Source organism: Tribolium castaneum, chromosome 3 (assembly GCF_031307605.1).
Source record: "Tribolium castaneum strain GA2 chromosome 3, icTriCast1.1, whole genome shotgun sequence".
NCBI lineage: Eukaryota > Metazoa > Arthropoda > Insecta > Coleoptera > Tenebrionidae > Tribolium > Tribolium castaneum.
In genome coordinates, this window is record NC_087396.1 from 1231825 (window position 1) to 1259385 (window position 27561).

Consider the following 27561-nt stretch of genomic DNA (forward strand, 5'->3'; position numbering starts at 1 on the left):
GTTAAATATTATTTATATCTAACTTTATAACTCGCTTATGGTTGGTCCTACAAGAAAAATGCAAATAACTATTTTGTAGGAAATGTTATCAGCTTTAATTTTGAAAGAAAGATAAAAATTGATAGGAGTAACTGTTTTCGAGATATAAGCAAAAAACCAAAGTAAAAACTGTTACCGTTTCAGAACAAAAATGTAATTCAGTATTCAATGTTTGAGACGAAGACGAAAATGCAGCATTTAAAATCGACTCTGAAGACTTCAGTGACCTTTCTGTCACCTCTTTTTTCTTCTAATAAAGTATTGGACCCAATAAATTAAGTGTATTTTAAATCACAAGACATTTTCTGTTGAAGCACTTTTTTTAAAATTTTAATTATTTTCAAACTTATATCTCGCTTATGGTTAGTCCTACATTAAAATGCAATTAACTATTTTGTAGGAAATTTTATCAGCTTTAATTTTAGTAAAAAGATAAAAATTGATAGCAGTAACTGTTTTCGAGATATAAGCAAGAAACCAAAAAATTGTTACCTGAATTAAGCGTTTGCATGTAAGCAAATTTAGTACTATTAGTATTATTATTATTAATGTTATTGTTATTAATATGACGACTAAAAACGATTCTGAAGACTTTGGTGACTTTTATGTCATATTCTTTTTTCTTTACTAAAGTGTTAGACACAATTAATTTAGTTTAATTTCAGTATTTCAAACATTTAATTTTTAAGCAAGTTTTTGTTAAATATTATTTATATCCAACTTTATAACTCGCTTATGGTTGGTCCTACAAGAAAAATGCAAATAACTATTTTGTAGGAAATTTTATCAGCTTTAATTTTAAAAGAAAGATAAAAATTGATAGGAGTAACTGTTTTCGAGATATAAGCAAAAAACCAATAAGAAAACTGTAACAGTTACTGAACAAAAATGTAATTCAGTTTTCAATGTTTGAGACGAAGACGAAAATGCAGCATTTACAAACGACTCTAAAGACTTCAGTGACCTTTCTGTCACCTCTTTTTTCTTCTAATAAAGTATTGGACCCAATAAATTAAGTGTATTTTAAATCACAAGACATTTTCTGTTGAAGCACTTTTTTTTAAATTTTAATTATTTTCAAACTTATATCTCGCTTATGGTTAGTCCTACATTAAAAATGCAATTAACTATTTTGTAGGAAATTTTATCAGCTTTAATTTTAGTAAAAAGATAAAAATTGATAGGAGTAACTGTTTTCGAGATATAAGCAAGAAACCAAAAAATTGTTACCTGAATTAAGCGTTTGCATGTAAGCAAATTTAGTACTATTAGTATTATTATTATTAATGTTATTGTTATTAATATGACGACTAAAAACGATTCTGAAGACTTTGGTGACTTTTATGTCTTTTTCTTTTTTCTCTACTAAAGTGTTAGACACAATTAATTTAGTTTAATTTCAGTATTTCAAACATTTAATTTTTAAGCAAGTTTTTGTTAAATATTATTTATATCCAACTTTATAACTCGCTTATGGTTGGTCCTACAAGAAAAATGCAAATAACTATTTTGTAGGAAATTTTATCAGCTTTATTTTGAAAAAAAAATAAAAACTGATAGGAGTAATTGTTTTCGAGATATAAGCAAAAAACCAAAGTGAAAACTGTTACCGTTTCAGAACAAAAATGTAATTCAGTTTTCAATGTTTGAGACGAAGACGAAAATGCAGCATTTACAATCGACTCTGAAGACTTCAGTGACTTATATGTCACCCCCTTTTTCTTCTAATAAAGTATTGGACCTAATAAATTAAGTGTATTTTAAATCACAAGACATTTTCTGTTAAAGCACTTTTTTTTAAATATTAATTATATTCAAACTTATATCTCGCTTATGGTTAGTCCTACATGAAAAATGCAAATAACTATTTTGTAGGAAATTTTATCAGCTTGAATTTTAGTAAAAAGATAAAAATTGATTGGAGTAACTGTTTTCGAGATATAAGCAAGAAACCAAAACACTGTTACCTTAATTGAGCGTTTGCATATAAGCAAATTTAGTACTATTAGTATTATTATTATTAATGTTATTGTTATTAATATGACAACTAAAGACAACTCCGAAACCTTTAGTGACTTTTATGTCTTTTCCTATTTCCTCTACTAAAGTGTTAGACACAGTTAAATTAGTTTAATTTCAGTTTTTCAAACATTTTATTTTAAAGCAAATTTTTGTTATGTATTATTTATATCCAACTCTATAACTCGCTTATGGTTGGTCCTACAAGAAAAATGCAAATAACTATTTTGTAGAATATTTTATCAGCTTTAATTTCGAAAGAAAGACAAAAATTCATAGGAGTTACTGTTTTCGAGATATAAGCAAGAAACCAAAAAACTGTTACCTTAATAAAGCGCTTGCATATAAGCAGATTTAGTACTATTAGTATTATTATTATTAATGTTATTGTTATTGATATGACGACTAAAAACGATTTTGAAGACTTTGGTGACTTTTATGTCTTTTTCTTTTTTCTCTACTAAAGTGTTAGACACAATTAATTTAGTTTAATTTCAGTATTTCAAACATTTTATTTTTAAGCAAGTTTTTGTTAAATATTATTTATATCCAACTTTATAACTCGCTTATGGTTGGTCCTACAAGAAAAATGCAAATACCTATTTTGTAGGAAATGTTATCAGCTTTAATTTTGAAAGAAAGATAAAAATTGATAGGCGTAACTGTTTTCGAGATATAAGCAAAAAACCAAAGTAAAAACTGTTACCGTTTCAGAACAAAAATGTAATTCAGTATTCAATGTTTGAGACGAAGACGAAAATGCAGCATTTAAAATCGACTCTGAAGACTTCAGTGACTTATATGTCACTCCCTTTTTTTTCTAATAAAGTATTGGACCTAATAAATTAAGTGTATTTTAAATCACAAGACATTTACTGTTAAAGCACTTCTTTTTTAAATACTAATTATTTTCAATCTTATATCTCGCTTATGGTTAGTCCTACATAAAAAATGCAAATAACTATTTTGTAGGAAATTTTATCAGCTTGAATTTTAGTAAAAAGATAAAAATTGATAGGAGTAACTGTTTTCGAGATATGAGCAAGAAACCAAAACACTGTTACCTTAATTAAGCGTTTGCATATAAGCAAATTTAGTACTATTAGTATTATTATTATTAATGTTATTGTTATTAATATGACAACTAAAGACAACTCTGAAACCTTTAGTGACTTTTATGTCTTTTTCTTTTTCCTCTACTAAAGTGTTAGACTCAATTAATTTAGTTTAATTTCGGTTTTTCAAACATTTTATTTTAAAGCAAATTTTTGTTAAATATTATTTATATCCAACTCTATAACTCGCTTATGGTTGGTCCTACAAAAAAATGCAAATAACTATTTTGTAGGAAATTTTATTAGCTTTAATTTTGAAAAAAAGATAAAAATTGATAGGAGTAACTGTTTTCGAGATATAAGCAAGAAACCAAAAAAATGTTACGTTAATTAAGCGTTTGCATATAAGCAAATTTAGTACTATTAGTATTATTATTATTAATGTTATTGTTATTAATATGACGACTAAAGACGACTCTGAAACATTTAGTGACTTTTATGTCTTCTCCTTTTTCCTCTACTAAAGTGTTAGACACAATTAATTTAGTTTAATTCTGGTTTTTCAAGCATTTTATTTTAAAGCAAATTTTTGTTAAATATTATTCATATCCAACTCTATAACTCGTTTATGCTTGGTCCTACAAGAAAAATGTAAATAACTATTTTGTTGGAAATTTTATCAGCTTTAATTTTGAAAGAAAGATAAAATTTGATAGGAGTAACTGTTTTCGAGATATAAGCAAAAAACCAATAAGAAAACTGTAACTGTTACTGAACAAAAATGTAATTCAGTTTTCAATGTTTGAGACGAAGTCAAAAATGCAGCATTTAAAAACGACTCTGAAGACTTCAGTGACTTTTATGTCACCTCCTTTTTCTTCTAATAAAGTATTGGACCCAACAAATTAAGTGTATTTTAAATCACAAGACATTTTCTGTTAAAACACTTTTTTTTAATTAATAATTATTTTCAAACTTATATCTCGCTTATGGTTAGTTCTACATGAAAAATGCAAATAACTATTTTGTAGGAAATTTTATCACCTTTAATTTTGGTGAAAAAGTAAAAATTGATAGGAGTAACTGTTTTCGAGATATAGGCAAAAAACAAAAAAACTGTTACCTTAATTAAGCGCTTGCATATAAGCAAATTTAGTACTACTAGTATTGTTATTATAAATGTTATTGTTATTAATATAACGACTAAAGACAACTTTAAGACTTTAGTGACTTTTATGTCTCCTCCTTTTTCCTCTACTAAAGTGTTAGACACAATTAATTTAGTTTAATTTCGGTTTTTCAAACATTTTATTTTAAAGCAAATTTTTGTTAAATATTAAAAACTATAAAATGGCTTAGATTGCCTAAAAACACAGATCACACATGATTTTTTGCATAAAAATGAGAAAACGCTCATGTAACACACAAAATAAGCTCCATTTTTCCTTTTTAAAAGTATTATTATTATTATTACTTTTGTTACTATTACTATTATTATTATTATTATTATTATTATTATTATTATTATTGTTATTATTATTATTATTATTATTATTATTATTATTATTATTATTATTATTATTATTATTATTATTAAAAACTTATATTAAACAGACAGAAAACGTCGTATTCTGACACAACTTAAAACACAGATCACACATGATCTTTTGCATAGAAATGAGAAAACGCTCATATAACACAAAATAAGCTTCATTTTGGCTTAGAAAACTAAGCTTACTTTTACTACTACTATTATTTTTATTTTTATTATTATTATTATTATTACTATTATTTTTATTATTATTATTACTATTATTATTATTATTATTATTATTATTATTATTATTATTATTATTATTATTATTAATATTATTATTATTAAAGACCGATTATAACTTTTGTATAGTAAATGTTTTTATACCAGTTTTAAAATGAGTTATTAATTTTAGACAATTTTTTGCCTAAAAACACAGATCACAGATGATCTCTTGCATAGAAATGAGAAAACGCTCAGATAACACAAAATAAGCATCATTTTTGCTTAGAAAAACTAAGCTTTAATTTAGAAAGAAATTTATTATTATAAGTATTATTATCATTATTATTATTATTATTATTATTATTATTATTATTATTATTATTATTATTATTATTATTATTATTATTATTATTGTTTCTTTTATTACTATTATAGTTATTATTATTATTATTATTATTATTATTATTATTATTATTATTATTATTAACTTTTGTATAGTAAATGTTTTTATACCAGTTTTAAAATGAGTTATTATTTTTATTCAATTTCTTGCCTAAAAACACAGATCACAGATGATCTCTTGCATAGAAATGAGAAAACGCTTATATAACACACAAAATAAGCATCATTTTTGCTTAGAAAAACTAAGCTTTAATTTAGAAAGAAATTCATTATTATAAGTATTATTATTATTATTATTATTATTATTATTATTATTATTATTATTATTATTATTATTATTATTATTATTATTATTACTATTATTATTATTATTATTATTACTATTATTATTATTATTATTATTATTATTATTATTATTATTATTATTATTATTATTAACTTTTGTATAGTAAATGTTTTTATACCAGTTTTAAAATGAGATATTAATTTTAGACAATTTCTTGCCTAAAAATACAGATCACAGATGATTTCTTGCATAGAAATGAGAAAGCGCTCATATAACACACAAAATAAGCTTCATTTTTGCTTAGAAAAACTAAGCTTTAATTTAGAAAGAAATTTATTATTATAAGTATTATTATCATTATTATTATTATTATTATTATTATTATTATTATTATTATTATTGTTTCTTTTATTGCTATTATTATTATTATTATTATTATTATTAACTTTTGTATAGTAAATGTTTTTATACCAGTTTTAAAATGAGTTATTAATTTTATTCAATTTCTTGCCTAAAAACACAGATCACAGATGATCTCTTGCATAGAAATGAGAAAACGCTCATATAACACACAAAATAAGCATCATTTTTGCTTAGAAAAACTAAGCTTTAATTTAGAAAGAAATTCATTATTATAAGTATTATTATCATTATTATTATTATTATTATTATTATTATTATTATTATTATTATTATTATTATTACTATTATTATTATTATTATTATTACTATTATTATTATTATTATTATTATTATTATTATTATTATTATTATTATTATTATTATTATTATTATTATTATTAACTTTTGTATAGTAAATGTTTTTATACCAGTTTTAAAATGAGTTATTAATTTTAGACAATTTCTTGCCTAAAAATACAGATCACAGATGATTTCTTGCATAGAAATGAGAAAGCGCTCATATAACACACAAAATAAGCTTCATTTTTGCTTAGAAAACTAAGCTTACTTTTATTTCTATTATTATTTTTATTATTATTATTATTATTATTATTATTATTATTATTATTATTATTATTATTGTTATTATTATTATTATTATTATTATTATTATTATTATTATTATTATTATTATTATTATTATTATTATTATTGTTATTATTATTATTATTATTAAAAACTTATATTAAACAGACAGAAAACGTCGTATTCTGACACAAAAAAACGAATTACGTTATAGACTTGACGAGAACGGCGTATCTCGGACTCTTATAGGACTCTTATAGGGTCAAAAATTATCAGTTTGGATTAAAACAAATTATTTTTGTTGACTCTCAGTCTGAATTGTTCATCAGTTCAAACAAAAACGGCTTACTTTAGACGATCTTTTGCTTTGAACAAGAAAACTTACATCGAACAGACTAAAAACGTATTAATCTGGCATAAAAGAGCAATTTATGTATCACTTTGGATAAAGGCAGCTAATCCTATTCGTTTCATTGCTTAAAATAGACAAAATTGTTAATAAATCTAACAAAAACGCTGTATTCTAGCACAAAATACTAATTACATTATAGTTTCGACGAGAATAGCTTATTTGGAATGATTCTATGCTTCCAAACGAGTAAATTTTTAATAAACAGATGCCAAACATCATGTTTTGTCCTATAAAGAAATTTTATATTGCAGTTTGTATTAAAACAAAATATTTTCGTTGATTCTTTGTTAGAAGCAGCAAACCTAACATTAAAGAATCTGAAAACTTTGTATTCGGACACAAACCACCGAATTTTGTTTCAGTTTAGACAAAAACGGTTGATTTTCGACAATATTTTGCTTTGAACAAGAAAGCTTATATCAAACTGACTAAAAACGTCTTATTTTAGCACAAAACAAAAGATTTGCGTTATAGTCTTAAAGCTGATTCATGCCACAGTTTGGATAAAAACCAATTATTTTTGTTAATTCATTGTTACAAACAAGAAACCTTACATCAAAGAAACTGAAAACCCCTTATTTAGGCACAGAAATTCGAATTACGTTTCAGTCTGGACAAAAACTGCTTATTTTAGACGATCCTTTGTTTTGAACACGAAAACTTACATTAAAAAGATTAAAAACGTCTTATTCTGGCTGAAAACTGCAAATTATATATTACTCTAGATAAAAGCAATTTATCCTGATTACTCCTTTACTTAGAATAGAGTAAACTTGTATAAAACTTAATGAAAACTTTAAATTTCGTCTCAAAGAAATAATTTACGTTATAGTTTTGACCAGCACTGTTTATTTCAATCGAAATTATGATTCGAAACTAATGAACTTTTATGGGGCAGATGCAAAACCACATATTACCATATAAAGCGTTGTTTTAAAGCAAAGTATTACCTTTTGCAACAAGAAATTTCACGTCAAAGAAACTGAAAACTTCGTATCCATACATAAATATCTAATTACGTATCAGTTTAGGCAAATACAGCTTATTTTAAACGATTCCTTGCTATAAACAAGAAAAATTTTATCAAGCATATTGAAAACGTCTTATTCTCGAAAATAAGAGCAAATTATGTATCAGTTTTAACAAAAGCGGATTACTCTGTTTGATTCTATGCTTAGAGTAGAGTAAACTACTATAAAACGTAATGAAAACTCTATATTCAAGCTCAAAAGAACAAATTACGTTATAGTTTTGACAAAAAAAAATATTTCGGACGATTACATACTTCGAAGTAAGCAAACTTTAATTGAACATGTGCAAAAGCTAATACTTTGCTTTAAAATAATGATTTATGTGGTAATATGGTATTTTGCATCTGTCCTATAAAAGTTTACCCGTTTCGCTCCATTGAATCATTAGAAATAAATTATTTTGACACAACAACAACACAAATAATTTGTTTTTGTTTAAACTGTAACATAAGTCGCTTTTATAAAACGAAATAAGACGTTTGGCATCTGCTTAGTGAAAGTTTTCTCGTTTGGGGGCATAAAATCGTTTGAAATTAACAGTTCTGGTCAAAACTATTACGTAAATTATTTCTTTGTATCACTTTAAAGATTTGCGTTATAGTCTTGACGAGAACTGTTAATTTCAAACGATTCTATGCTTTGAAACCAGTATACTTTCACTGAACAGAGGCAAAACGTCTGATTTCGCCTTTAAAAAACGATTTATGTCACAGTTTGGATTAAAACCAATGATTTTCGTTTATTCATTGTTACAAACAAGAAACCTTACATCAAAGAAACTGAAAACCTCTTATTCAGGCCCAGAAAATCAAATTACGTTTCAGTCTGAACACAAATTGCTTATTTTAGACGATTCTTTCTTTTGAACACGAAAACTTACATTAAAAAGATTAAAAACGTCTTATTCTGGCTGAAAACTGCAAATTATGTATTACTTTGGATAAAAGCAGTTTATCCTGATTACTCCTTTGCTTAGAATAGAGCAAACTTGTATAAAACTTAATGAAAACTTTAAATTTCGTCTCAAAGAAATAATTTACGTTATAGTTTTGACCAGAACTGTTAATTTCAAACGATTTTATGCACCCAAACGAGAAAACTTTCACTAAACAGATGCCAAACGTCTTAGTTCGTTTTATAAAAACGACATGTTACAGTTTAAACAAAAAAATTATTTTCGTTGTTGTGTCAAAATAATTTATTTCGAATGATTCAATGGAGCGAAACGAGTAAACTTTTATAGGACAGATGCAAAATACCATATTACCACATAAATCGTTATTTTAAAGCAAAGTATTAGCTTTTGCACTTGTTCAATTAAAGTTTGCTTACTTCGAAATATGTAGTCGTCCGAAATAATTTTTTTTTGTCAAAACTATAACGTAATTTGTTCTTTTGAGCTTGAATATAGAGTTTTCATTACGTTTTATAGTAGTTTACTCTACTCTAAGCATAGAATCAAACAGAGTAATCCGCTTTTGTTAAAACTGATACATAATTTGCTCTTATTTTCGAGAATAAGACATTTTCAATATGTTATGATAAAATTTTTCTTGTTTATAGCAAGGAATCGTTTAAAATAAGCTGTATTTGCCTAAACTGATACGTAATTCGATATTTGTGCATGGATACGATGTTTTCAGTTTCTTTGACGTGAAATTTCTTGTTGCAAAAGGTAATACTTTGCTTTAAAACAACGCTTTATATGGTAATATGTGGTTTTGCATCTGCCCCATAAAAGTTCATTAGTTTCGAATCATAATTTCGATTGAAATAAACAGTGCTGGTCAAAACTATAACGTAAATTATTTCTTTGAGACGAAATTTAAAGTTTTTATTAAGTTTTATACAAGTTTACTCTATTCTAAGTAAAGGAGTAATCAGGATAAATTGCTTTTATCTAGAGTAATATATAATTTGCAGTTTTCAGCCAGAATAAGACGTTTTTAATCTTTTTAATGTAAGTTTTTGTATTCAAAACAAAGGATCGTCTAAAGTAAGCAGTTTTTGTTCAGACTGAAACGTAATTCGAATTTCTGTACCTGAATAAGGGGTTTTCAGTTACTTTGATGTAAGGTTTCATGTTTGTAACAATGAATTAACGAAAATAATTGGTTTTTATCCAAACTGTGGCATGAATCGTTTTTAAAAGGCGAAATAAGATGTTTTTCCTCTGTACAGTGAAAGTTTACTCGTTTCAAAGCATAGAACCGTTTGAAATTAACAGCTCTCGTTAAGACTATAACGCAAATCTTTTGTTTTGTGCTAAAATAAGACGTTTTTAGTCAGTTTGATATAAGCTTTCTTGTTCAAAGCAAAATATTGTCGAAAATCAACCGTTTTTGTCTAAACTGAAACAAAATTCGGTGGTTTGTGTCCGAATACAAAGTTTTCAGATTCTTTAATGTTAGGTTTGCTGCTTCTAACAAAGAATCAACGAAAATATTTTGTTTTAATACAAACTGCAATATAAAATGTCTTTATAGGACAAAACATGATGTTTGGCATCTGTTTATTAAAAATTTACTCGTTTGGAAGCATAGAATCATTCCAAATAAGCTATTCTCGTCGAAACTATAATGTAATTAGTATTTTGTGCTAGAATACAGCGTTTTTGTTAGATTTATTAACAATTTTGTCTATTTTAAGCAATGAAACGAATAGGATTAGCTGCCTTTATCCAAAGTGATACATAAATTGCTCTTTTATGCCAGATTAATACGTTTTTAGTCTGTTCGATGTAAGTTTTCTTGTTCAAAGCAAAAGATCGTCTAAAGTAAGCCGTTTTTGTTTGAACTGATGAACAATTCAGACTGAGAGTCAACAAAAATAATTTGTTTTAATTCAAACTGATAATTTTTGACCCTATAAGAGTCCTATAAGAGTCCGAGATACGCCGTTCTCGTCAAGTCTATAACGTAATTCGTTTTTTTGTGTCAGAATACGACGTTTTCTGTCTGTTTAATATAAGTTTTTAATAATAATAATAATAATAACAATAATAATAATAATAATAATAATAACAATAATAATAATAATAATAATAATAATAATAATAATAATAATAATAAAAATAATAATAGAAATAAAAGTAAGCTTAGTTTTCTAAGCAAAAATGAAGCTTATTTTGTGTGTTATATGAGCGCTTTCTCATTTCTATGCAAGAAATCATCTGTGATCTGTATTTTTAGGCAAGAAATTGTCTAAAATTAATAACTCATTTTAAAACTGGTATAAAAACATTTACTATACAAAAGTTAATAATAATAATAATAATAATAATAATAACAATAATAATAATAATAGTAATAATAATAATAATAATAATAATAGTAATAATAATAATAATAATAATAATAATAATAATAATAATAATAATGATAATAATACTTATAATAATGAATTTCTTTCTAAATTAAAGCTTAGTTTTTCTAAGCAAAAATGATGCTTATTTTGTGTGTTATATGAGCGTTTTCTCATTTCTATGCAAGAGATCATCTGTGATCTGTGTTTTTAGGCAAGAAATTGAATAAAATTAATAACTCATTTTAAAACTGGTATAAAAACATTTACTATACAAAAGTTAATAATAATAATAATAATAATAATAATAATAATAATAATAATAATAATAATAATAATAATAATAATAATAATAATAATAATAATAGTAATAAAAGAAACAATAATAATAATAATAATAATAATAATAATAATAATAATGATAATAATACTTATAATAATAAATTTCTTTCTAAATTAAAGCTTAGTTTTTCTAAGCAAAAATGATGCTTATTTTGTGTTATCTGAGCGTTTTCTCATTTCTATGCAAGAGATCATCTGTGATCTGTGTTTTTAGGCAAGAAATTGTGTAAAATTAATAACTCATTTTAAAACTGGTATAAAAACATTTACTATACAAAAGTTATAATCGGTCTTTAATAATAATAATAATAATAATAATAATAATAATAATAATAATAATAATAATAATAATAATAATAATAATAATAATAATAATAATAGTAATAATAATAATAAAAATAATAGTAATAATAATAATAATAATAAAAATATAAATAATAGTAGTAGTAAAAGTAAGCTTAGTTTTCTAAGCCAAAATGAAGCTTATTTTGTGTTATATGAGCGTTTTCTCATTTCTATGCAAAAGATCATGTGTGATCTGTGTTTTAAGTTGTGTCAGAATACGACGTTTTCTGTCTGTTTAATATAAGTTTTTAATAATAATAATAATAATAATAATAATAATAATAATAATAATAATAACAATAATAATAATAATAATAATAATAATAATAATAATAATAATAATAATAATAGTAACAAAAGTAATAATAATAATAATACTTTTAAAAAGAAAAAATGGAGCTTATTTTGTGTGTTACATGAGCGTTTTCTCATTTTTATGCAAAAGATCATGTGTGATCTGTGTTTTTAGGCAATCTAAGCCATTTTATAGTTTTTAATATTTAACAAAAATTTGCTTTAAAATAAAATGTTTGAAAAACCGAAATTAAACTAAATTAATTGTGTCTAACACTTTAGTAGAGGAAAAAGGAGGAAACATAAAAGTCACTAAAGTCTTAAAGTTGTCTTTAGTCGTCATATTAATAACAATAACATTTATAATAACAATACTAATAGTACTAAATTTGCTTATATGCAAGCGCTTAATTAAGGTAACAGTTTTTTTGTTTTTTGCCTATATCTCGAAAACAGTTACTCCTATCAATTTTTACTTTTTCACCAAAATTAAAGGTGATAAAATTTCCTACAAAATAGTTATTTGCATTTTTCATGTAGAACTAACCATAAGCGAGATATAAGTTTGAAAATAATTATTAATTAAAAAAAAGTGTTTTAACAGAAAATGTCTTGTGATTTAAAATACACTTAATTTCTTGGGTCCAATACTTTATTAGAAGAAAAAGGAGGTGACATAAAAGTCACTGAAGTCTTCAGAGTCGTTTTTAAATGGTGCATTTTTGACTTCGTCTCAAACATTGAAAACTGAATTATATTTTTGTTCAGTAACAGTTACAGTTTTCTTATTGGTTTTTTGCTTATATCTCGAAAACAGTTACTTCTATCAAATTTTATCTTTCTTTCAAAATTAAAGCTGATAAAATTTCCAACAAAATAATTATTTGCATTTTTTTGTAGGACCAACCATAAGCGAGTTATAGAGTTGGATATAAATAATATTTAACAAAAATTTGCTTTAAAATAAAATGTTTGAAAAACCGAAATTAAACTAAATTAATTGTGTCTAACACTTTAGTAGAGGAAAAAGGAGAAGACATAAAAGTCACTAAATGTTTCAGAGTCGTCTTTAGTCGTCATATTAATAACAATAACATTAATAATAATAATACTAATAGTACTAAATTTGCTTATATGCAAACGCTTAATTAACGTAACATTTTTTTGGTTTCTTGCTTATATCTCGAAAACAGTTACTCCTATCAATTTTTATCTTTTTTTCAAAATTAAAGCTAATAAAATTTCCTACAAAATAATTATTTGCATTTTTTTGTAGGACCAACCATAAGCGAGTTATAGAGTTGGATATAAATAATATTTAACAAAAATTTGCTTTAAAATAAAATGTTTGAAAAACCGAAATTAAACTAAATTAATTGAGTCTAACACTTTAGTAGAGGAAAAAGAACAAGACATAAAAGTCACTAAAGGTTTCAGAGTTGTCTTTAGTTGTCATATTAATAACAATAACATTAATAATAATAATACTAATAGTACTAAATTTGCTTATATGCAAACGCTTAATTAAGGTAACAGTGTTTTGGTTTCTTGCTTATGTCTCGAAAACAGTTACTCCTATCAATTTTTATCTTTTTACTAAAATTCAAGCTGATAAAATTTCCTACAAAATAGTTATTTGCATTTTTCATGTAGGACTAACCATAAGCGAGATATATGATTGAAAATAATTAATATTTAAAAAAAAAGTGCTTTAACAGAAAATGTCTTGTGATTTAAAATACACTTAATTTATTGGGTCCAATACTTTATTAGAAGAAAAAGGAAGTGACATAAAAGTCACTGAAGTCTTCAGAGTCGTTTTTAAATGCTGCAGTTTCGTCTTCGTCTCAAACATTGAAAGCCGAATTACATTTTTGTTCAGTAACAGTCACAGTTTTCTTATTGGTTTTTTGCTTATATCTCGAAAACAGTTACTCCTATCAATTTTTATCTTTCTTTCAAAATTAAAGCTGATAAAATTTCCTACAAAATAGTTATTTGCATTTTTCTTGTAGGACCAACCATAAGCGAGTTATAGAGTTGGATATAAATAATATTTAACAAAAATTTGCTTTAAAATAAAATGTTTGAAAAACTGAAATTAAACTAATTTAATTGTGTCTAACACTTTAGTAGAGGAAAAAGAAGAAGACATAAAAGTCACTAAAGGTTTCAAAGTTGTCTTTAATCGTCATATTAATAACAATAACATTAATAATAATAATACTAATAGTACTAAATTTGCTTATATGCAAACGCTTAATTAAGGTAACAGTGTTTTGGTTTCTTGCTCATATCTCGAAAACAGTTACTCCTATCAATTTTTATCTTTTTACTAAAATTCAAGCTGATAAAATTTCCTACAAAATAGTTATTTGCATTTTTTGTGTAGGACTAACCATAAGCGAGATATAAGATTGAAAATAATTAATATTTAAAAAAGAAGTGCTTTACCAGAAAATGTCTTGTGATTTAAAATACACTTAATTTATTAGGTCCAATACTTTATTAAAAAAAAGGGGGTGACATATAAGTCACTGAAGTCTTCAGAGTCGATTTTAAATGCTGCATTTTCGTCTTCGTCTCAAACATTGAAAACTGAATTACATTTTTGTTCTGAAACGGTAACAGTTTTTACTTTGGTTTTTTGCTTATATCTCGAAAACAGTTACTCCTATCAATTTTTATCTTTCTTTCAAAATTAAAGCTGATAACATTTCCTACAAAACAGTTATTTGCATTTTTCTTGTAGGACCAACCATAAGCGAGTTATAAAGTTGGATATAAATAATATTTAACAAAAACTTGCTTAAAAATAAAATGTTTGAAATACTGAAATTAAACTAAATTAATTGTGTCTAACACTTTAGTAGAGAAAAAAGAAAAAGACATAAAAGTCACCAAAGTCTTCAGAATCGTTTTTAGTCGTCATATTAATAACAATAACATTAATAATAATAATACTAATAGTACTAAATCTGCTTATATGCAAGCGCTTTATTAAGGTAACAGTTTTTTGGTTTCTTGCTTATATCTCGATAACAGTTACTCCTATGAATTTTTGTCTTTCTTTCAAAATTAAAGCTGATAAAATATTCGACAAAATAGTTATTTGCATTTTTCTTGTAGGACCAACCATAAGCGAGTTATAGAGTTGGATATAAATAATATTTAACAAAAATTTGCTTTAAAATAAAATGTTTGAAAAACTGAAATTAAACTAATTTAACTGTGTCTAACACTTTAGTAGAGAAAAAAGGAAAAGACATAAAAGTCACTAAAGGTTTCAGAGTTGTCTTTAGTTGTCATATTAATAACAATAACATTAATAATAATAATACTAATAGTACTAAATTTGCTTATATGCAAACGCTTAATTAAGGTAACAGTGTTTTGGTTTCTTGCTTATATCTCGAAAACAGTTACTTCTATCAATTTTTATCTTTTTACTAAAATTCAAGCTGATAAAATTTCCTACAAAATAGTTATTTGCATTTTTCATGTAGGACTAACCATAAGCGAGATATATGATTGAAAATAATTAATATTTAAAAAAAAAGTGCTTTAACAGAAAATGTCTTGTGATTTAAAATACACTTAATTTATTGGGTCCAATACTTTATTAGAAGAAAAAGGAAGTGACATAAAAGTCACTGAAGTCTTCAGAGTCGTTTTTAAATGCTGCAGTTTCGTCTTCGTCTCAAACATTGAAAACCGAATTACATTTTTGTTCAGTAACAGTCACAGTTTTCTTATTGGTTTTTTGCTTATATCTCGAAAACAGTTACTCCTATCAATTTTTATCTTTTTTTCAAAATTAAAGCTGATAAAATTTCCTACAAAATAGTTATTTGCATTTTTCTTGTAGGACCAACCATAAGCGAGTTATAGAGTTGGATATAAATAATATTTAACAAAAATTTGCTTTAAAATAAAATGTTTGAAAAACTGAAATTAAACTAATTTAATTGTGTCTAACACTTTAGTAGAGGAAAAAGAAGAAGACATAAAAGTCACTAAAGGTTTCAAAGTTGTCTTTAATCGTAATATTAATAACAATAACATTAATAATAATAATACTAATAGTACTAAATTTGCTAATATGCAAACGCTTAATTAAGGTAACAGTGTTTTGGTTTCTTGCTCATATCTCGAAAACAGTTACTCCTATCAACTTTTATCTTTTTACTAAAATTCAAGCTGATAAAATTTCCTACAAAATAATTATTTGCATTTTTTATGTAGGACTAACCATAAGCGAGATATAAGATTGAAAATAATTAATATTTAAAAAAGAAGTGCTTTAACAGAAAATGTCTTGTGATTTAAAATACACTTAATTTATTAGGTCCAATACTTTATTAGAAAAAAAGGGGGTGACATATAAGTCACTGAAGTCTTCAGAGTCGATTTTAAATGCTGCATTTTCGTCTTCGTCTCAAACATTGAAAACTGAATTACATTTTTGTTCTGAAACGGTAACAGTTTTTACATTGGTTTTTTGCTTATATCTCGAAAACAGTTACTCCTATCAATTTTTATCTTTCTGTCAAAATTAAAGCTGATAAAATTTCCTACAAAATAGATATTTGCATTTTTCTTGTAGGATCAACCATAAGCGAGTTATAGAGTTGGATATAAATAATATTTAACAAAAATTTGCTTTAAAATAAAATGTTTGAAAAACTGAAATTAAACTAATTTAATTGTGTCTAACACTTTAGTAGAGGAAAAAGAAGAAGACATAAAAGTCACTAAAGGTTTCAAAGTTGTCTTTAATCGTCATATTAATAACAATAACATTAATAATAATAATACTAATAGTACTAAATTTGCTAATATGCAAACGCTTAATTAAGGTAACAGTGTTTTGGTTTCTTGCTCATATCTCGAAAACAGTTACTCCTATCAACTTTTATCTTTTTACTAAAATTCAAGCTGATAAAATTTCCTACAAAATAATTATTTGCATTTTTTATGTAGGACTAACCATAAGCGAGATATAAGATTGAAAATAATTAATATTTAAAAAAGAAGTGCTTTAACAGAAAATGTCTTGTGATTTAAAATACACTTAATTTATTAGGTCCAATACTTTATTAGAAAAAAAGGGGGTGACATATAAGTCACTGAAGTCTTTAGAGTCGATTTTAAATGCTTCATTTTCGTCTTCGTCTCAAACATTGAAAACTGAATTACATTTTTGTTCTGAAACGGTAACAGTTTTTACATTGGTTTTTTGCTTATATCTCGAAAACAGTTACTCCTATCAATTTTTATCTTTCTGTCAAAATTGAAGCTGATAAAATTTCCTACAAAATAGATATTCGCATTTTTCTTGTAGGATCAACCATAAGCGAGTTATAGAGTTGGATATAAATAATATTTAACAAAAATTTGCTTTAAAATAAAATGTTTGAAAAACTGAAATTAAACTAATTTAATTGTGTCTAACACTTTAGTAGAGGAAAAAGGAGAGGACATAAAAGTCACTAAAGGTTTCAAAGTTGTCTTTAATCGTCATATTAATAACAATAACATTAATAATAATAATACTAATAGTATTAAATTTGCTTATATGCACACGCTTAATTAAGGTAACAGTGTTTTGGTTTCTTGCTCATATCTCGAAAACAGTTACTCCTATCAATTTTTATCTATCTTTCAAAATTAAAGCTGATAACATTTCCTACAAAATAGTTATTTGCATTTTTCTTGTGGGACCATCCATAAGCGAGTTATAAAGTTGGATATAAATAATATTTAACAAAAACTTGCTTAAAAATAAAATGTTTGAAATACTGAAATTAAACTAAATTAATTGTGTCTAACACTTTAGTAGAGAAAAAAGAAAAAGACATAAAAGTCACCAAAGTTTTCAGAATCGTTTTTAGTCGTCATATTAATAACAATAACATTAATAATAATAATACTAATAGTACTAAATCTGCTTATATGCAAGCGCTTTATTAAGGTAACAGTTTTTTGGTTTCTTGCTTATATCTCGAAAACAGTTACTCCTATGAATTTTTGTCTTTTTTTCAAAATTAAAGCTGATAAAATTTCCTACAAAATAGTTATTTGCATTTTTCTTGTAGGACCAACCATAAGCGAGTTATAGAGTTGGATATAAATAATTTTTAACAAAAATTTGCTTTAAAATAAAATGTTTGAAAAACTGAAATTAAACTAATTTAATTGTGTCTAACACTTTAGTAGAGGAAAAAGGAAAAGACATAAAAGTCACTAAAGGTTTCAGAGTTGTCTTTAGTTGTCATATTAATAACAATAACATTAATAATAATAATACTAATAGTACTAAATTTGCTTATATGCAAACGCTTAATTAAGGTAACAGTGTTTTGGTTTCTTGCTTATATCTCGAAAACAGTTACTCCTATCAATTTTTATCTTTTTACTAAAATTCAAGCTGATAAAATTTCCTATAAAATAGTTATTTGCATTTTTCATGTAGGACTAACCATAAGCGAGATATATGATTGAAAATAATTAGTATTTAAAAAAAAAGTGCTTTAACAGAAAATGTCTTTTGATTTAAAATACACTTAATTTATTGGGTCCAATACTTTATTAGAAGAAAAAGGAAGTGACATAAAAGTCACTGAAGTCTTCAGAGTCGTTTTTAAATGCTGCAGTTTCGTCTTCGTCTCAAACATTGAAAACTGAATTACATTTTTGTTCAGTAACAGTCACAGTTTTCTTATTGGTTTTTTGCTTATATCTCGAAAACAGTTACTCCTATCAATTTTTATCTTTCTGTCAAAATTAAAGCTGATAAAATTTCCTACAAAATAGTTATTTGCATTTTTCTTGTAGGACCAACCATAAGCGAGTTATAGAGTTGGATATAAATAATATTTAACAAAAATTTGCTTTAAAATAAAATGTTTGAAAAACTGAAATTAAACTAATTTAATTGTGTCTAACACTTTAGTAGAGGAAAAAGAAGAAGACATAAAAGTCACTAAAGGTTTCAAAGTTGTCTTTAATCGTCATATTAATAACAATAACATTAATAATAATAATACTAATAGTACTAAATTTGCTTATATGCAAACGCTTAATTAAGGTAACAGTGTTTTGGTTTCTTGCTCATATCTCGAAAACAGTTACTCCTATCAATTTTTATCTTTTTTTCAAAATTAAAGCTGATAACATTTCCTACAAAATAGTTATTTGCATTTTTCTTGTAGGACCAACCATAAGCGAGTTATAAAGTTGGATATAAATAATATTTAACAAAAACTTGCTTAAAAATAAAATGTTTGAAATACTGAAATTAAACTAAATTAATTGTGTCTAACACTTTAGTAGAGAAAAAAGAAAAAGACATAAAAGTCACCAAAGTCTTCAGAATCGTTTTTAGTCGTCATATTAATAACAATAACATTAAAAATTATAATACTAATAGTACTAAATCTGCTTATATGCAAGCGCTTTATTAAGGTAACAGTTTTTTGGTTTCTTGCTTATATCTCGAAAACAGTTACTCCTATGAATTTTTGTCTTTCTTTCAAAATTAAAGCTGATAAAATATTCTACAAAATAGTTATTTGCATTTTTCTTGTAGGACCAACCATAAGCGAGTTATTGAGTTGGATATAAATAATATTTAACAAAAATTTGCTTTAAAATAAAATGTTTGAAAAACTGAAATTAAACTAATTTAACTGTGTCTAACACTTTAGTAGAGAAAAAAGGAAAAGACATAAAAGTCACTAAAGGTTTCAGAGTTGTCTTTAGTTGTCATATTAATAACAATAACATTAATAATAATAATACTAATAGTACTAAATTTGCTTATATGCAAACGCTTAATTAAGGTAACAGTGTTTTGGTTTCTTGCTTATATCTCGAAAACAGTTACTCCTATCAATTTTTATCTTTTTACTAAAATTCAAGCTGATAAAATTTCCTACAAAATAGTTATTTGCATTTTTCATGTAGGACTAACCATAAGCGAGATATAAGTTGGAAAATAATTAATATTTAAAAAAAAAGTGCTTTAACAGAAAATGTCTTGTGATTTAAAATACACTTAATTTATTATGTCCAATACTTTATTAGAAGAAAAAGGGGGTGACATATAAGTCACTGAAGTCTTCAGAGTCGATTGTAAATGCTGCATTTTCATCTTCGTCTCAAACATTGAAAACTGAATTACATTTTTGTTCTGAAACGGTAACAGTTTTCACTTTGGTTTTTTGCTTATATCTCGAAAACAATTACTCCTATTAGTTTTTATCTTTTTTTCAAAATAAAGCTGATAAAATTTCCTACAAAATAGTTATTTGCATTTTTCTTGTAGGACCAACCATCAGCGAGTTATAAAGTTGGATATAAATAATATTTAACAAAAACTTGCTTAAAAATTAAATGTTTGAAATACTGAAATTAAACTAAATTAATTGTGTCTAACACTTTAGTAGAGAAAAATGAAAAAGACATAAAAGTTACCAAAGTCTTCAGAATCGTTTTTAGTCGTCATATTAATAACAATAACATTAATAATAATAATACTAATAATAATACTATTAGTATTATTATTATTAATGTTATTGTTATTAATATGACGACTAAAAACGATTCTGAAGACTTTGGTAACTTTTATTTTATAATACTATTAGTATTATTATTAGTATTATTATTATTAATGTTATTGTTATTAATATGACGACTAAAAACGATTCTGAAGACTTTGGTAACTTTTATGTCTTTTTCTTTTTTCTCTACTAAAGTGTTAGACACAATTAATTTAGTTTAATTTCAGTATTTCAAACATTTAATTTTTAAGCAAGTTTTTGTTAAATATTATTTATATCCAACTTTATAACTCGCTTATGGTTGGTCCTACAAGAAAAATGCAAATAACTATTTTGTAGGAAATTTTATCAGCTTGAATTTTAGTAAAAAGATAAAAATTGATAGGAGTAACTGTTTTCGAGATATGAGCAAGAAACCAAAACACTGTTACCTTAATTAAGCGTTTGCATATAAGCAAATTTAGTACTATTAGTATTATTATTATTAATGTTATTGTTATTAATATGACGACTAAAAACGATTCTGAAGACTTTGGTAACTTTTATGTCTTTTTCTTTTTTCTCTACTAAAGTGTTAGACACAATTAATTTAGTGTAATTTCAGTATTTCAAACATTTTATTTTTAAGCAAGTTTTTGTTAAATATTATTTATATCCAACTTTATAACTCGCTTATGGTTGATCCTACAAGAAAAATGCAAATAACTATTTTGTAGGAAATGTTATCAGCTTTAATTTTGAAAGAAAGATAAAAATTGATAGGAGTAACTGTTTTCGAGATATAAGCAAAAAACCAAAGTAAAAACTGTTACCGTTTCAGAACAAAAATGTAATTCAGTATTCAATGTTTGAGACGAAGACGAAAATGCAGCATTTAAAATTGACTCTGAAGACTTCAGTGACCTTTCTGTTACCTCTTTTTTTTTCTAATAAAGTATTGGACCCAATAAATTAAGTGTATTTTAAATCACAAGACATTTTCTGTTGAAGCACTTTTTTTTAAATTTTAATTATTTTCAAACTTATATCTCGCTTATGGTTAGTCCTACATTAAAAATGCAATTAACTATTTTGTAGGAAATTTTATCAGCTTTAATTTTAGTAAAAAGATAAAAATTGATAGGAGTAACTGTTTTCGAGATATAAGCAAGAAACCAAAAAATTGTTACCTGAATTAAGCGTTTGCATGTAAGCAAATTTAGTACTATTAGTATTATTATTATTAATGTTATTGTTATTAATATGACGACTAAAAACGATTCTGAAGACTTTGGTGACTTTTATGTCTTTTTCTTTTTTCTTTACTAAAGTGTTAGACACAATTAATTTAGTTTAATTTCAGTATTTCAAACATTTAATTTTTAAGCAAGTTTTTGTTAAATATTATTTATATCCAACTTTATAACTCGCTTATGGTTGGTCCTACAAGAAAAATGCAAATAACTATTTTGTAGGAAATTTTATCAGCTTTAATTTTAAAAGAAAGATAAAAATTGATAGGAGTAACTGTTTTCGAGATATAAGCAAAAAACCAATAAGAAAACTGTAACAGTTACTGAACAAAAATGTAAATCAGTTTTCAATGTTTGAGACGAAGACGAAAATGCAGCATTTACAAACGACTCTAAAGACTTCAGTGACCTTTCTGTCACCTCTTTTTTCTTCTAATAAAGTATTGGACCCAATAAATTAAGTGTATTTTAAATCACAAGACATTTTCTGTTGAAGCACTTTTTTTTAAATTTTAATTATTTTCAAACTTATATCTCGCTTATGGTTAGTCCTACATTAAAAATGCAATTAACTATTTTGTAGGAAATTTTATCAGTTTTAATTTTAGTGAAAAGATAAAAATTGATAGGAGTAACTGTTTTCGAGATATAAGCAAGAAACCAAAAAATTGTTACCTGAATTAAGCGTTTGCATGTAAGCAAATTTAGTACTATTAGTATTATTATTATTAATGTTATTGTTATTAATATGACGACTAAAAACGATTCTGAAGACTTTGGTGACTTTTATGTCTTTTTCTTTTTTCTCTACTAAAGTGTTAGACACAATTAATTTAGTTTAATTTCAGTATTTCACACATTTAATTTTTAAGCAAGTTTTTGTTAAATATTATTTATATCCAACTTTATAACTCGCTTATGGTTGGTCCTACAAGAAAAATGCAAATAACTATTTTGTAGGAAATTTTATCAGCTTTATTTTGAAAAAAAAATAAAAACTGATAGGAGTAATTGTTTTCGAGATATAAGCAAAAAACCAAAGTGAAAACTGTTACCGTTTCAGAACAAAAATGTAATTCAGTTTTCAATGTTTGAGACGAAGACGAAAATGCAGCATTTACAATCGACTCTGAAGACTTCAGTGACTTATATGTCACCCCCTTTTTCTTCTAATAAAGTATTGGACCTAATAAATTAAGTGTATTTTAAATCACAAGACATTTTCTGTTAAAGCACTTTTTTTTAAATATTAATAATTTTCAAACTTATATCTCGCTTATGGTTAGTCCTACATGAAAAATGCAAATAACTATTTTGTAGGAAATTTTATCAGCTTGAATTTTAGTAAAAAGATAAAAATTGATAGGAGTAACTGTTTTCGAGATATAAGCAAGAAACCAAAACACTGTTACCTTAATTGAGCGTTTGCATATAAGCAAATTTAGTACTATTAGTATTATTATTATTAATGTTATTGTTATTAATATGACAACTAAAGACAACTCCGAAACCTTTAGTGACTTTTATGTCTTTTCCTTTTTCCTCTACTAAAGTGTTAGACACAGTTAAATTAGTTTAATTTCAGTTTTTCAAACATTTTATTTTAAAGCAAATTTTTGTTATGTATTATTTATATCCAACTCTATAACTCGCTTATGGTTGGTCCCACAAGAAAAATGCAAATAACTATTTTGTAGAATATTTTATCAGCTTTAATTTTGAAAGAAAGACAAAAATTCATAGGAGTAACTGTTTTCGAGATATAAGCAAGAAACCAAAAAACTGTTACCTTAATAAAGCGCTTGCATATAAGCAGATTTAGTACTATTAGTAATATTATTATTAATGTTATTGTTATTAATATGACGACTAAAAACGATTTTGAAGACTTTGGTGACTTTTATGTCTTTTTCTTTTTTCTCTACTAAAGTGTTAGACACAATTAATTTAGTTTAATTTCAGTATTTCAAACATTTTATTTTTAAGCAAGTTTTTGTTAAATATTATTTATATCCAACTTTATAACTCGCTTATGGTTGGTCCTACAAGAAAAATGCAAATAACTATTTTGTAGGAAATGTTATCAGCTTTAATTTTGAAAGAAAGATAAAAATTGATAGGAGTAACTGTTTTCGAGATATAAGCAAAAAATCAAAGTAAAAACTGTTACCGTTTCAGAACAAAAATGTAATTCAGTTTTCAATGTTTGAGACGAAGACGAAAATGCAGCATTTAAAATCGACTCTGAAGACTTCAGTGACTTATATGTCACCCCCTTTTTTTTTTTAATAAAGTATTGGACCTAATAAATTAAGTGTATATTAAATCACAAGACATTTTCTGTTAAAGCACTTCTTTTTTAAATATTAATTATTTTCAATCTTATATCTCGCTTATGGTTAGTCCTACATAAAAAATGCAAATAACTATTTTGTAGGAAATTTTATCAGCTTGAATTTTAATAAAAAGATAAAAATTGATAGGAGTAACTGTTTTCGAGATATGAGCAAGAAACCAAAACACTGTTACCTTAATTAAGCGTTTGCATATAAGCAAATTTAGTACTATTAGTATTATTATTATTAATGTTATTGTTATTAATATGACGATTAAAGACAACTTTGAAACCTTTAGTGACTTTTATGTCTTCTTCTTTTTCCTCTACTAAAGTGTTAGACACAATTAAATTAGTTTAATTTCAGTTTTTCAAACATTTTATTTTACAGCAAATTTTTGTTAAATATTATTTATATCCAACTCTATAACTCGCTTATGGTTGGTCCTACAAGAAAAATGCAAATAACTATTTTGTAGGAAATTTTATCAGCTTTATTTTGAAAAAAAAATAAAAACTGATAGGAGTAATTGTTTTCGAGATATAAGCAAAAAACCAAAGTGAAAACTGTTACCGTTTCAGAACAAAAATGTAGTTCAGTTTTCAATGTTTGAGACGAAGACGAAAATGCAGCATTTACAATCGACTCTGAAGACTTCAGTGACTTATATGTCACCCCCTTTTTCTTCTAATAAAGTATTGGACCTAATAAATTAAATGTATTTTAAATCACAAGACATTTTCTGTTAAAGCACTTTTTTTTAAATATTAATTATTTTCAAACTTATATCTCGCTTATGGTTAGTCCTACATGAAAAATGCAAATAACTATTTTGTAGGAAATTTTATCAGCTTGAATTTTAGTAAAAAGATAAAAATTGATAGGAGTAACTGTTTTCGAGATATAAGCAAGAAACCAAAACACTGTTACCTTAATTGAGCGTTTGCATATAAGCAAATTTAGTACTATTAGTATTATTATTATTAATGTTATTGTTATTAATATGACAACTAAAGACAACTCCGAAACCTTTAGTGACTTTTATGTCTTTTCCTTTTTCCTCTACTAAAGTGTTAGACACAGTTAAATTAGTTTAATTTCAGTTTTTCAAACATTTTATTTTAAAGCAAATTTTTGTTATGTATTATTTATATCCAACTCTATAACTCGCTTATGGTTGGTCCTACAAGAAAAATGCAAATAACTATTTTGTAGAATATTTTATCAGCTTTAATTTTGAAAGAAAGACAAAAATTCATAGGAGTAACTGTTTTCGAGATATAAGCAAGAAACCAAAAAACTGTTACCTTAATAAAGCGCTTGCATATAAGCAGATTTAGTACTATTAGTAATATTATTATTAATGTTATTGTTATTAATATGACGACTAAAAACGATTTTGAAGACTTTGGTGACTTTTATGTCTTTTTCTTTTTTCTCTACTAAAGTGTTAGACACAATTAATTTAGTTTAATTTCAGTATTTCAAACATTTTATTTTTAAGCAAGTTTTTCTTAAATATTATTTATATCCAACTTTATAACTCGCTTATGGTTGGTCCTACAAGAAAAATGCAAATAACTATTTTGTAGGAAATGTTATCAGCTTTAATTTTGAAAGAAAGATAAAAATTGATAGGAGTAACTGTTTTCGAGATATAAGCAAAAAATCAAAGTAAAAACTGTTACCGTTTCAGAACAAAAATGTAATTCAGTTTTCAATGTTTGAGACGAAGACGAAAATGCAGCATTTAAAATCGACTCTGAAGACTTCAGTGACTTATATGTCACCCCCTTTTTTTTTTTAATAAAGTATTGGACCTAATAAATTAAGTGTATTTTAAATCACAAGACATTTTCTGTTAAAGCACTTCTTTTTTAAATATTAATTATTTTCAATCTTATATCTCGCTTATGGTTAGTCCTACATAAAAAATGCAAATAACTATTTTGTAGGAAATTTTATCAGCTTTAATTTTAGTAAAAAGATAAAAATTGATAGGAGTAACTGTTTTCGAGATATAAGCAAGAAACCAAAACACTGTTACCTTAATTAAGCGTTTGCATATGAGCAAATTTAGTACTATTAGCATTATTATCATTAATGTTATTGTTATTAATATGACGACTAAAGACGACTCTGAAACCTTTAGTGACTTTTATGTCATTTTCTTTTTCCTCTACTAAAGTGTTAGACACAATTAAATTAGTTTAATTTCAGTTTTTCAAACATTTTATTTTAAAGCAAATTTTTGTTAAATATTATTTATATCCAACTCTATAACTCGCTTATGGTTGGTCCTACATGAAAAATGCAAATAACGATTTTGTAGGAAATTTTATCGGCTTTAATTTTGAAATAAAGATAAACATTGATAGGAGTAACAGTTTTCGAGATATAAGCAAAAAACCAATAAGAAAACTGTAACTGTTACTGAACAAAAATGTAATTCAGTTTTCAATGTTTGAGACGAAGACGAAAATGCAGCATTTAAAATCGACTCTGAAGACTTCAGTGACTTTTATGTTACCTCCTTTTTCTTCTAATAAACTATTGGACCCAATAAATTAAGTGTATTTTAAATCCCAAGACATTTTCTGTTAAAACACTTTTTTTTTAAATATTAATTATTTTCAAACTTATATCTCGCTTATGGTTAGTCCTACATGAAAAATGCAAATTACTATTTTGTAGGAAATTTTATTAGCTTTAATTTTAGTAAAAAGATAAAAATTGATAGGGGTAACTGTTTCTAAGATATAAGCAAGAAACCAAAAAACTGTTACCTTAATTAAGCGCTTGCATATAAGCAAATTTAGTACTAAAATCAACTCTGAAGACTTTGGTGACTTTATGTTTTCTCCTTTTTCCTCTACTAAAGTGTTAGACCCAATTAATTTAGTTTAATTTCGGTTTTTCAAACATTTTATTTTAAAGCAAATTTTTGTTAAAGATTATTTATATCCAACTCTATAACTCGCTTATGGTTGGTCCTACAAGAAAAATGCTAATAACGATTTTGTAGGAAATTTTATCAGCTTTAATTTTGAAAGAAAGATAAAAATTGATAGGAGTAACAGTTTTCAAGATATAAGCAAAAAACCAATAAGAAAACTGTAACTGTTACTGAACAAAAATGTAATTCAGTTTTCAAT